This window comes from Micromys minutus (genome assembly GCF_963924665.1).
Source record: "Micromys minutus genome assembly, chromosome: 5".
In the NCBI taxonomy this organism is placed as follows: Eukaryota; Metazoa; Chordata; class Mammalia; order Rodentia; family Muridae; genus Micromys; species Micromys minutus.
The window spans coordinates 14,872,806-14,882,691 of record NC_137974.1 but is presented as its reverse complement, the minus strand read 5'-3'; the positions used below and the strand labels follow the sequence as shown (position 1 = coordinate 14,882,691).

Below are 9,886 nucleotides of genomic sequence, written 5' to 3'. Positions count from 1 at the left end.
GTCTGTACATTTATCTTTGTTTTGTAAAATAAAGTTGTTTTAAAAAAAAACTGATCTGTGGTTCATTCAGACCAAAAACAGCAGGTCAGCAAATCTAGAGTCTGCAAGGCTGTGACACAGTGAGGTGGCAGGAAAGAGAACTCTGTATGGCATCTTCAGTGCCCAGAGAAACCACAAAATGAAGCTGGTATTGTAGTTTCTGCAAACATTAAACATGCAAGACTGAACAACACAACGTAACAACGTTAATGGAGCTGTCTGGGAGGGAGGTGTCTAGGAAGAAACGAAACAGGAAAACCCAAAGCTCTGATTGATTGGACCTGAGTCAGGGTGTGTGGACTTTGTGTAGATATTGGGGGGGGGGCTGTGTATGTGTGTGGTATGTGTGTGTGCGTGCTATATATGTCCTGTGTGTGTGTTTATGGTGTATGTGTATGCTATCTGTGCATGTGCTATTAATGCATGTGTGTGGTTTGTTATACAAGGGGTATTATAAGACTCACTTTGAGTCTTAACTATGGGAGACCCCCCAAAGTGATATACAAGAACAAAGTTCAATGCAAGTGCAAGAGGTTTACTTTTGGCATGTCTGGGTCGACCTGCAAATAGCCCCTTGTGGTGAGTGACTGGAAGGGGACCCCAAATGGTCATAACAGGCACTTTATATACCTTTTATGGGCACAGGTTACATCAGCAGGGTTACAGTTTAAACTTATTGGCTAAGCATATTGACCTTTGACTCTATTGGCTAGCAAACATATGACATACATTTGAACTCAATCAGGGACCAGAGGATCAGGTGACTCTCAGTCAGTACATTCTGTGCTTTTTCAAGAATGTTCCTGCTCCTCTGGCAACTCTGGGTGGAGAATGGAACTTGGCCTAGCCTTGACCCAAGAAGGAAAGCTGGTACTTGGCCTAGTCTTGACCTGAGGCAGAGGGTGTAAAAAAAAAAAAATGTTGATGATACATTTTTACCTCCAGTGCAATGTATTGCATAAAAATTTAATAAACATTTATGAAATTTATTGTTACTTATTTGAATATACAATATTACTCTATCATGTGAGGTTGTATATAAGTGTTTCTTAATCAAGTGATCGCCAAATTATATAGACATAATACCTTAACTTTTCAAATTTCAAAGAATATCCTCTTGTTTTATTAGTGATTTATATAATTTTAAGATCATAACTCACTTCAGACATGATTTACAATGAAATATATTTAATTATTTTATTCAGTTGTTTACTTATCTCACATTCTACCCTGGTGAGTTAATTTAATGAGAAGCATATGTGTTTAGGAATAACCATTTTGAATTGAACAGCATGGATAGATAAGCCATCTTAGTTATTTTTTATTGCTATGAAAAAATACCTTCCCCAAGGCAACTCATAACAAAAAAAAAATTAACCTGATGTTTGTTTACAGTTTCAGAGAGTGAGTCTGTGATCATCATTTTGAGAATGGCAGCAAATATCAAAAATATTGATGTGGTAACTAAGAATGTTTACATGAAGCTACAAGTAAGAAGCAAAAAGAGTGAATTTTGGAAGTCTCAATGTGCTCCTCCTGTGTCATACCTCTACCTATAGAAGGACAACTATTATTTTTCAAAGAAAAATATTATATTTGGTAATATTCTTCTGCTTTCTCCATATTTCCCAGATTATTCCTACCTCACTACTCATCCAACTTCATGAACAGTCATCCTCAAAAATAGTATAAAAATAAAAAAAAAACAAAATGGAACCAGATATGGATGCCTCCTCAGAGACCCAGTCAGAGTCATACAGCAACAGTTGAAGATGCTTGCAGCTAACATCAGACTGAACATGGAGATGCCAATGAAAGAGCTAGAGAAAGGACTGAAGGAGCTGAAAGAGTCTGCAACCTCATGTAAAGAACAATATTATCAACCAATCAAATCCTCTAGAACTTCCATGGACTAAAACACCAACCATTGAGGGCATATGGAGAGACCCATGACTCTAGTTGCATATGTAGCAGAGGATAGCATTGTCTGGCATCAATGACAGAGAGGCCTTTGTTCCAGTGAAGGAGCATTTTCCCAGTGTAGGGGAATGCCAAATCGTTGAGGTGGAGAGTCCTTGGGAGAGAAAGCACCTTCATAGAATGAAGGTGAGGTGGAATTGGAAGGGGAGTGGGGAGAAAGGGGATAACACTTGAAATGTAAATACAGAGAATATTCAATCAAATAATAATAATAATAATAATAAATAATAATAAAGAAAACAAGAAAGAATGAAAATTAAAACAAATAAGCTGATCCCCAAACCTTCAATTTCTGGCCCAGGGCTCTTCCTGACTTCTCAAGGTGGACATCTGGAAACAATGAACATCCAGCTTTGACCCCTCATTAGCAAATCTCTTACATACATCTCTGTCAGCAGAATCCACCTGGGACATAGCCATTAGAGGTGAGCTGAGACCTGTTCCCTGAGATCACTTGTCAGGCCTACCACCCCATGGTCTCCTGATGACATCATGAACATCCAGACAACACTAGGGAACAACCAGAAGGCTGAAGAATAGCATAAAAACACAATCAACAAGAGCCAGAACAATATGGCACCAACAGAGCCCTGTTATCCTGCTATACAAGTCCCTGGGTATCAGAGCACCAAAGTACAGAAGATGACTGTAAATACAAACCTACAATAATGACAGAGGCCTTTAAAATAAAAATGATTAAATCTCTTAAATATAAAAAACACACAAGGAAAAAAAATTGTAGCAATCTCATGCGAACAAAGTAACAGCACACTTGAAAGCTCGAGAAAAAAGGAATCAAACACATCTAAGATGACTACAGGGTAGGAAATAATCAAACTGAAAGCTGAAATAAATACATGAAAAAAAGAGAACAATATATTAAACTAAAGGATCCTCAAAATCCCACAAGAGAATGCCTAAACATGATAAACAACTTCAGCAAATTGACTGGATATAAAATTAACACAAATCAGTAGCCTTTCTCTACTTAAAGGATAAACAGGCTGAGAAAGAAATTACAAGAACAATATCATTCACAATAATCACAAACAATATCAAATGCCTTGGTGTAACTTTAACCAAGCAAGTGAAATATCTGTATGACAAGAACTTCAAGTCTCTGAAGAAAGAAATCAAAGAAGATCTCAGATGTAAATATCTCCCATGTTCATGGATCAGCAGGATTAAAATAGTAAAAATGGCCATCTTGCCTAATGCAATCTACTGATTCAATGCAATCCTCATCAATATTTCAACTCAATTTTTCCTAGATTTGGAAAAAGAAATTTGCAAATTCATTTGGAATAAGAAAAAAACTCAGAATACTAAAAATTAGTCTCAAAAATAAAAAAAAAAAAAAATCTTACAGGAGAAAAATCCCCATCTTTGACCTCTAGCTGCATTACAGAGCAATAGTGATAAAAAAACCGTGTGGTTTTGTTACAGAGACAGGAAGGTAGATGAATGGAATAGAGTTGAAGACCCAGAAATGAACCCACATACCTATGGTCATTTGATCTTTGAAAAATGCACTAAAACCATCCAGTGGAAAAAAGATACCATTTTCAATAAATGGTCCTGGTTCTACTTGTGATCTGAACATAGAAGAATGCAAATTGATACAGTTTTTTTATTACTATTCTTAAGTATATTTGTTATACACAACAAAGATGACATATATTTATTTTTCCATGATGTCATCTGTGTTTATGTGTACAGAAAATTTTGTATATAAATAGCAGATACTTTATTACATATGAATTTTCTAAATTTTACTGTTAAGGTGAAGTTTTGGAAGCTATTCTCTGGCATAGTTTCTTAGTAATTGCCATCAAAAATATAAATCATCATGATGCAGTAGGCTTCATCCCAGGCATGCAGGAATTGTACTATATACATGAACTCAGCAATGATAAAACACCTTCGAGACAGTAGGGATACAAGAAACATACCCCAAAATAGTAAAGAAAATACACAATAATTTATTAGTCAACATCAATTTAAATTGGGAGAAATTTAATACAGTTCTATTAAAATCAGGGAAAAGACAAGGGAAAAATATATGTCTCCATTATAGTACTTGAATTCCTAATTAGAGCAATTTGACAAGTGAAGGTGAGAGAGGGGATACAAACCATAATAAAAAAAAGTCAAGCTATCAATATTCAAAGACAATATAATAAGTGACTCCCAAAGAAAAAATTCCAGTGAAAAACTTCTATAGCTGATAAGCAGTGTTTGGGTACAAAATTTTCTCAAAATATCATTAACCCTCCATCATACAAACAATAAATGTTCTGAGGAAGAATCCAGCAAAAGAACAACCTTCACAATAGCCACAGATAATATAACATATCTTCCTGTGACTCTAACGAGAAAGTGAAAGACGTGTATAACTGGCAGAAGATGGAAAGATGGCCATGGTTGTATCTCCTGTAATAATGATTTTATGCCTTCATTAGCATAGAAACTATCTTATATCTTTTAACATTAAAAAGGATCTGAAAATCATGTGTCATTAATGTGTTGAGACACAGAAACATTTTTAAAAAGTAATAACTGGTAATTTCCTTGTCTACCTTAACTGGATTTATTTGCAAATCTTCTCATAATATTTTGCTGCACAGAATTTAAACTTTTATCTATAAAATATTTGATTTATGAGAGGTGATTCATTAGAATTCAAGAAAAGCATAAGAACTGCATAATATAAATTTATATCTATATTATTATATATGAGTATAGATACATAACTACTCATTATATACATTATACTTTCATACAATATGAAATACTACATATTTCAATAAAATAATTATATTATAGTATTGGAATAGAAACAGTGATTTTTCAAACAAATTCTGTCAAAATCTTGTTCTCTTACTTGACTCCAAGTAGGGACATTTTTTTTTTTTTTGAGAACATGAATTTCTAAGAAATATCAATTTCTATAGTTTGGCCTGAAAGAAGTTGTTTTTCTGTCTGTTTTTTTCTTTCCTTATGAACTTATCTAGTAAGCAAAGATATGTCCACTATTTACATTGTTACATAGTACATCCAAACCTCCCATAGCTTTTATACCTTAGATTATGCACAGCTCAGTGCTATTTTATTGAGCAGTAGATGCAGTAGTGTAGTTGGCATATGTTTACTTTTTAAAAAGAGGTGCTGGTGTCTCATTTTATAAAGCAAATACTGTGAATAGAAATACACCAAAAATCTAATTAGAAAACTGTAATGCTGCTCACTAAGCCAAAAGTGGTTTACTTTACCAGTCTTTAAACACACCTGCAATGTGATTATCTTAAAACAAGAATATTGAACTTCAAGAAAATAGCTGTTAATGCAGTTAGGGTTTGTGTTCTGTTTTCTTTGAAGGAATTGTAGATTAGGAGAAATGAAAATGAAAATAACAGAGTCTGCTTTTAAATGTAATCTGACTAAAATATATTTTAAAATTATATTTAGCTTAAAATATTAAAAATGTAAATATTCTAGGACTTTGATAGGAAAAGTTGCAATTTACTAAAGTGCAACTCATTAAATATAAAATCAAATAAGCCTAATATTTAGAAAAACTATAAATAACATGATGTATTTGAAAATATATTTGAGATATTTGTCAAAATTTGTAATTTAAAGTAAACTTAAAATGTATTTTTTCATATATATTAATCTAACTTATAGAGAAGTGATAATTATGTACTTTTAAAATTAATTTTATTGGATATTTTTTGAAATTACATTTCAAATGTGTTCTCTCCCCCCCCCCCCCCATCTACCTGTTTTCACAAAGGTGCTCTCTCTCCCAACCACTCTCTCCACCTTGACACCTTGGCATTCCCCTACACTGGGAGAACACTTTTCCCATTGATGTGAGACAATGCTATCCTCTGCTACATATACATTTGTAGCTGTGGGATTCTCCACATAAGCTCATTGCTTGGTGTTTTAGTCCATGGGATCTTTGAAGGATTTGGTTGGTTGATAATGTTTTTCCTCCCATGGCTTGCAAACTCTTTCAGCTCCTTCAGTCCTTTCTCTAGCTCTTTCATTGAGGTCCTTGTGTTCAGTCTGATGGTTAGCTGCAAGCATCCTCCTCTGTATCAGTATTACTCTGCCAGAGCATCTGAGGAGGCATCCATATCTGGTTCCTGCCAGTAAGCACTTCTTAGCATCAGCAATATTGCTTAGGTTTGGTGGCTACAAATGGGGTGAGTCTGCGGGTGAAACAATCTGAATGATCTTTTCTTCAATCCCTGTTCCTCTCTTTGTTTCTGTATTTCCACCCATGAGAGTTTTGTCCTCCCTTCTAGGAAGGACTGAGGCATTCACATTCTGGCTTTCCTTCTCTTTGAGCTTCATAAGGTCTGTGAATTGTTTCTTGGGTGTTGAGAGCAGTTGGTGGCTAGTATTTGCTTATCAGTGAGTGTGCACCATGTGTGCTCTTTTTGACTGGGTTCCCTCACTGGAGATGATCGTTTCTAGTTCCATTCATTTCCCTAGGAATTTCCTAAAGTAATTGTTTCTAATAGCTGAGTAGTACTCCATTGTGTAAATATACCAACATTTCTGTATCCATTCCTCTGTTGAAAGACATCTGCATTCTTTCCAGCTTCTGGCTATTATGAATAGGGTTACTATGATGGTGGGGTTGTAAGCTAGTTCTACCAATCTGGAAATCAGTCTCACAGTTCCCCAGAAAATTGGAAAAAGTACTACCGAGGACCCAGCTATACCACTCCTGGGCATATACCAAAAGTCAGGTTCAATATCTTCTATAATTCTTTAAGGTTGTAATTCATTTGCTTCTCATGTACCTCCCTCATCATCATGAAGTATTGTTTTAAGTCTAAATATTGTTTTTCCTGGTGTGTTGTAATGTGCACTATTTTCTGTTGTGGGAGAAAAGGGTTCTGATGTTGCAAAATTGTCTTGGTTTCCATTGGTTAGGTTTCTGTGCTTGCCTCTTGCTATCTTGTTATCTGTGATGCTAGGTGATCTTACTGACTCTGACTGAAGAAGCTTATCTCTCCCGTGAGTCTGTGGGCCCATGGGCTCAGGATGGAGTTTGCTCCTGAGTGTTCAGCCGTGGGCAGCCAGTTAGTCCTGCTAGTGGTGGTAAAGCTTTATCTCTGGACAGAAACAGAATGTTCCTAGTCAGCACCAAGCTTCCTATTCCTGAGAGTTCCAGATGGTCTTTCCCTGGATAGTCCGAGGGCAGGAAGCAGGGACTCACCCATAGGCTCAGGATGAAGAGCTTCCTGGGGCACTTGCACATGCTCATTAATATGCTGGCTGTCAGTGAGTCCTGATGTCACTGGTCCAGCTCTATTATGTACTTTCTTAAGGAGAAAAGAATATGAAGTGGAAAGGTTCAGAAGTAACTGCATTGCATCACGATCATCTATGACCAGCAAGAACTAAAGTATTCTAAACTTTTATTCCCTGTTCAAAACTCTGTATTTACTGAACTACATTTTTTTATATTATTTTATTTTTATATTCAAGATATTATTTCTTTCCTGTTCCAAACTCCTACTTTTGTTCCTCATTCTATACGCCTCCCAAGACCTACCCTCTGTCTCCACACGGATGTCTTTACTGGACCTATCCTGTCAGACCTCTCAACTCCATGGGTCCTCTAGTCTCTTGAGCGTTAGGTTCATCTTTTATGACTGAACCCAGATCTGAGAGTCCTCTGCTGTTTATGTGTTGGGGGCCTCATATCAGCTGGTGTGTGTTGACTGGCTGGTTATCTAGTATCAGAAAGGTCTCAGGGTTGCAGGTTAAATTGAGACTGCTGGTCCTTTTACAGGGTTGCCCTCCTCCCCAGCTTACTCTAGTCTTTCCCTAATTCAACCACAGGGGTCAGCAGCTTCTGTTGATTGGTTTGGTGCAAATAACAGTAGCTGACTCTTCCAGCTGCTTATTGGGTCTTTATGAGATCCCCTTTTATGAGAGTTCATAGCCTCAGTAATGGTGTCAGGCCTTGGGGAATCCCCTTGAGTTGGATCCCCTTTTGGGACTGTCCCTGGACATTCTTTTCCTCAGGCTTTTCTCCATTTCCATCCCTGAAGTTCTTTCAAACAGAAACAATTATAGGTCAGAATTTTGACTGTGGGATAGCAACCCCATCCCTCACCTGAGGCCCTGTCTTTCTGTTGGAAGTGGACTCAACAAGTTCCCTCTTCCCAGTGTAGGGCATTTCATCTAGGTTTCCCACCTTTGAGTCTAGAGGGTCTCTCACTTTAGGTGTCTCTGGTGCATTCTGAAGGGTTCTCCCAACCTTCTACCTCCTGAGGTTGACTGTTTTCTTTCTTTCTGCTGGTCCTCAGAGCTTTAGTCCTTTTCCCCCCACCACTAATAATAGACCATGTTCCCCTGCCCTCTCCCTCTTTTCTTTCCCTCTCTAGTTACTCCTTCCCACCCCATGTGGTTTCTTTCTTCTTGATCCCAAGTTGGACTGAGGCAGCCTCATTTGGGTCCTTCAGCTCTTTGACCTTTCTGAGGACAGTATATTTTGTATCCTGTCTTTTTTTTTTTTTTTTTTTTTTGCCAATATCATATTAATGAGTACACAGTGTGCATGTCCTTTTGGGTCTGAGTTACCTCACTGAGGAGGTTATTTTCTAGTTCCATCTATTTGTTTACAATACTCAGGATGCCCTTGTTCTAATGACTGAGTAGTATTTCATTGTGTAAATGAACCACAATTTCTGTATCCATTCTTTTGTCATGGGACATCTACATTGTTTCCAGCTTCTGGCTATCACAAATAAGGCAACTATGAACAGAAATTTTTACTATGAAGTTCTTATTTCTTGGTGATAAGGACATTTATGTTTCATCTTTGTCACAAATTAAAAAAAAAAAAAAAAAAACAGACTGCATTAAATGCAGTCATGAGGCTGCTGGCGGTGGGCACGGAAGGCTGAGGTTCCTGCTGTCGCCATGGGTCGTCGTCCTGCTCGCTGTTACCGGTACTGTAAGAACAAGCCATACCCAAAGTCCCATTTCTGCTGAGGGGTCCCAGATGCGAAGATCCGCATCTTTGACCTGGGTCGGAAGAAGGCAAAGGTGGACGAGTTTCCACCCTGTGGCCACATGGTGTCCAAAGAGTATGAGCAGCTCTCCTCTGAAGCCCTGGAGGCCGCACGCATCTGTGCCAACAAGTACATGGTGAAGAGCTGTGGCAAGGACTGCTTCCATATCCGAGTGCGGCTGCACCCCGTTCCACGTCATCCACATCGACGCGCGACAGGCTCCAAACCTGCAGGTGAGGTGCCTTCGGGAAACCACAAGGTACCATGGCGAGAGTCCACATCGGCCAGGTCATCATGTCCATTCGCACCAAGCTGCAGAACAAGGAGCACGTAATCAAAGCCCTACGCAGAGCCAAGTTCAAGTTCCCCGGCCGTCAGAAGATCCACATCTCCAAGAAGTGGGGATTTACCAAGTTCAACGCAGATGAATTTGAAGACAAGGTGGCAGCAAAGCATCTCATCCCTGATGGCTGCGGAGTCAAATACATCCCCGAACGTGGCCCACTGGACAAGTGACAAGCCCTGCATTCCTGAGGACTTTGCTGGCAGAAAAGAAGTAATGATGAGGTTATAGTTTGAAAAAGCTAATTCCGTTCATAGAATATAGACTGTCACTTTGCATATTATAGCACAATCCAATGGGAAGTACCTGCCTTAAGGAATAAGAAAACTGCAGTTTATAGAAAAAGAATTTGCTATTTCGGCCCATGTACTTTAAATTTTTGGAGTATACTGCAGTGGAGCAAACGTTTTATTGTGATGGTATAAATGATACTGTTGTTATCTTGGATTAAGAGTGGCTAGAGGAGTTGGAAGATTTG

General features: G+C 37.9%; 1 pseudogene across 1 annotated transcript; it reads left to right on the top strand.

The window, feature by feature from the left end:
- The first annotated feature begins 8,973 nt into the window (after window positions 1-8,973).
- LOC308420574 (large ribosomal subunit protein uL16-like) lies at window positions 8,974-9,581 on the top strand (annotated as a pseudogene). Its single transcript has one exon. The product of its transcript is annotated as a large ribosomal subunit protein uL16-like (transcript).
- Window positions 9,582-9,886: the final 305 nt, after the last annotated feature.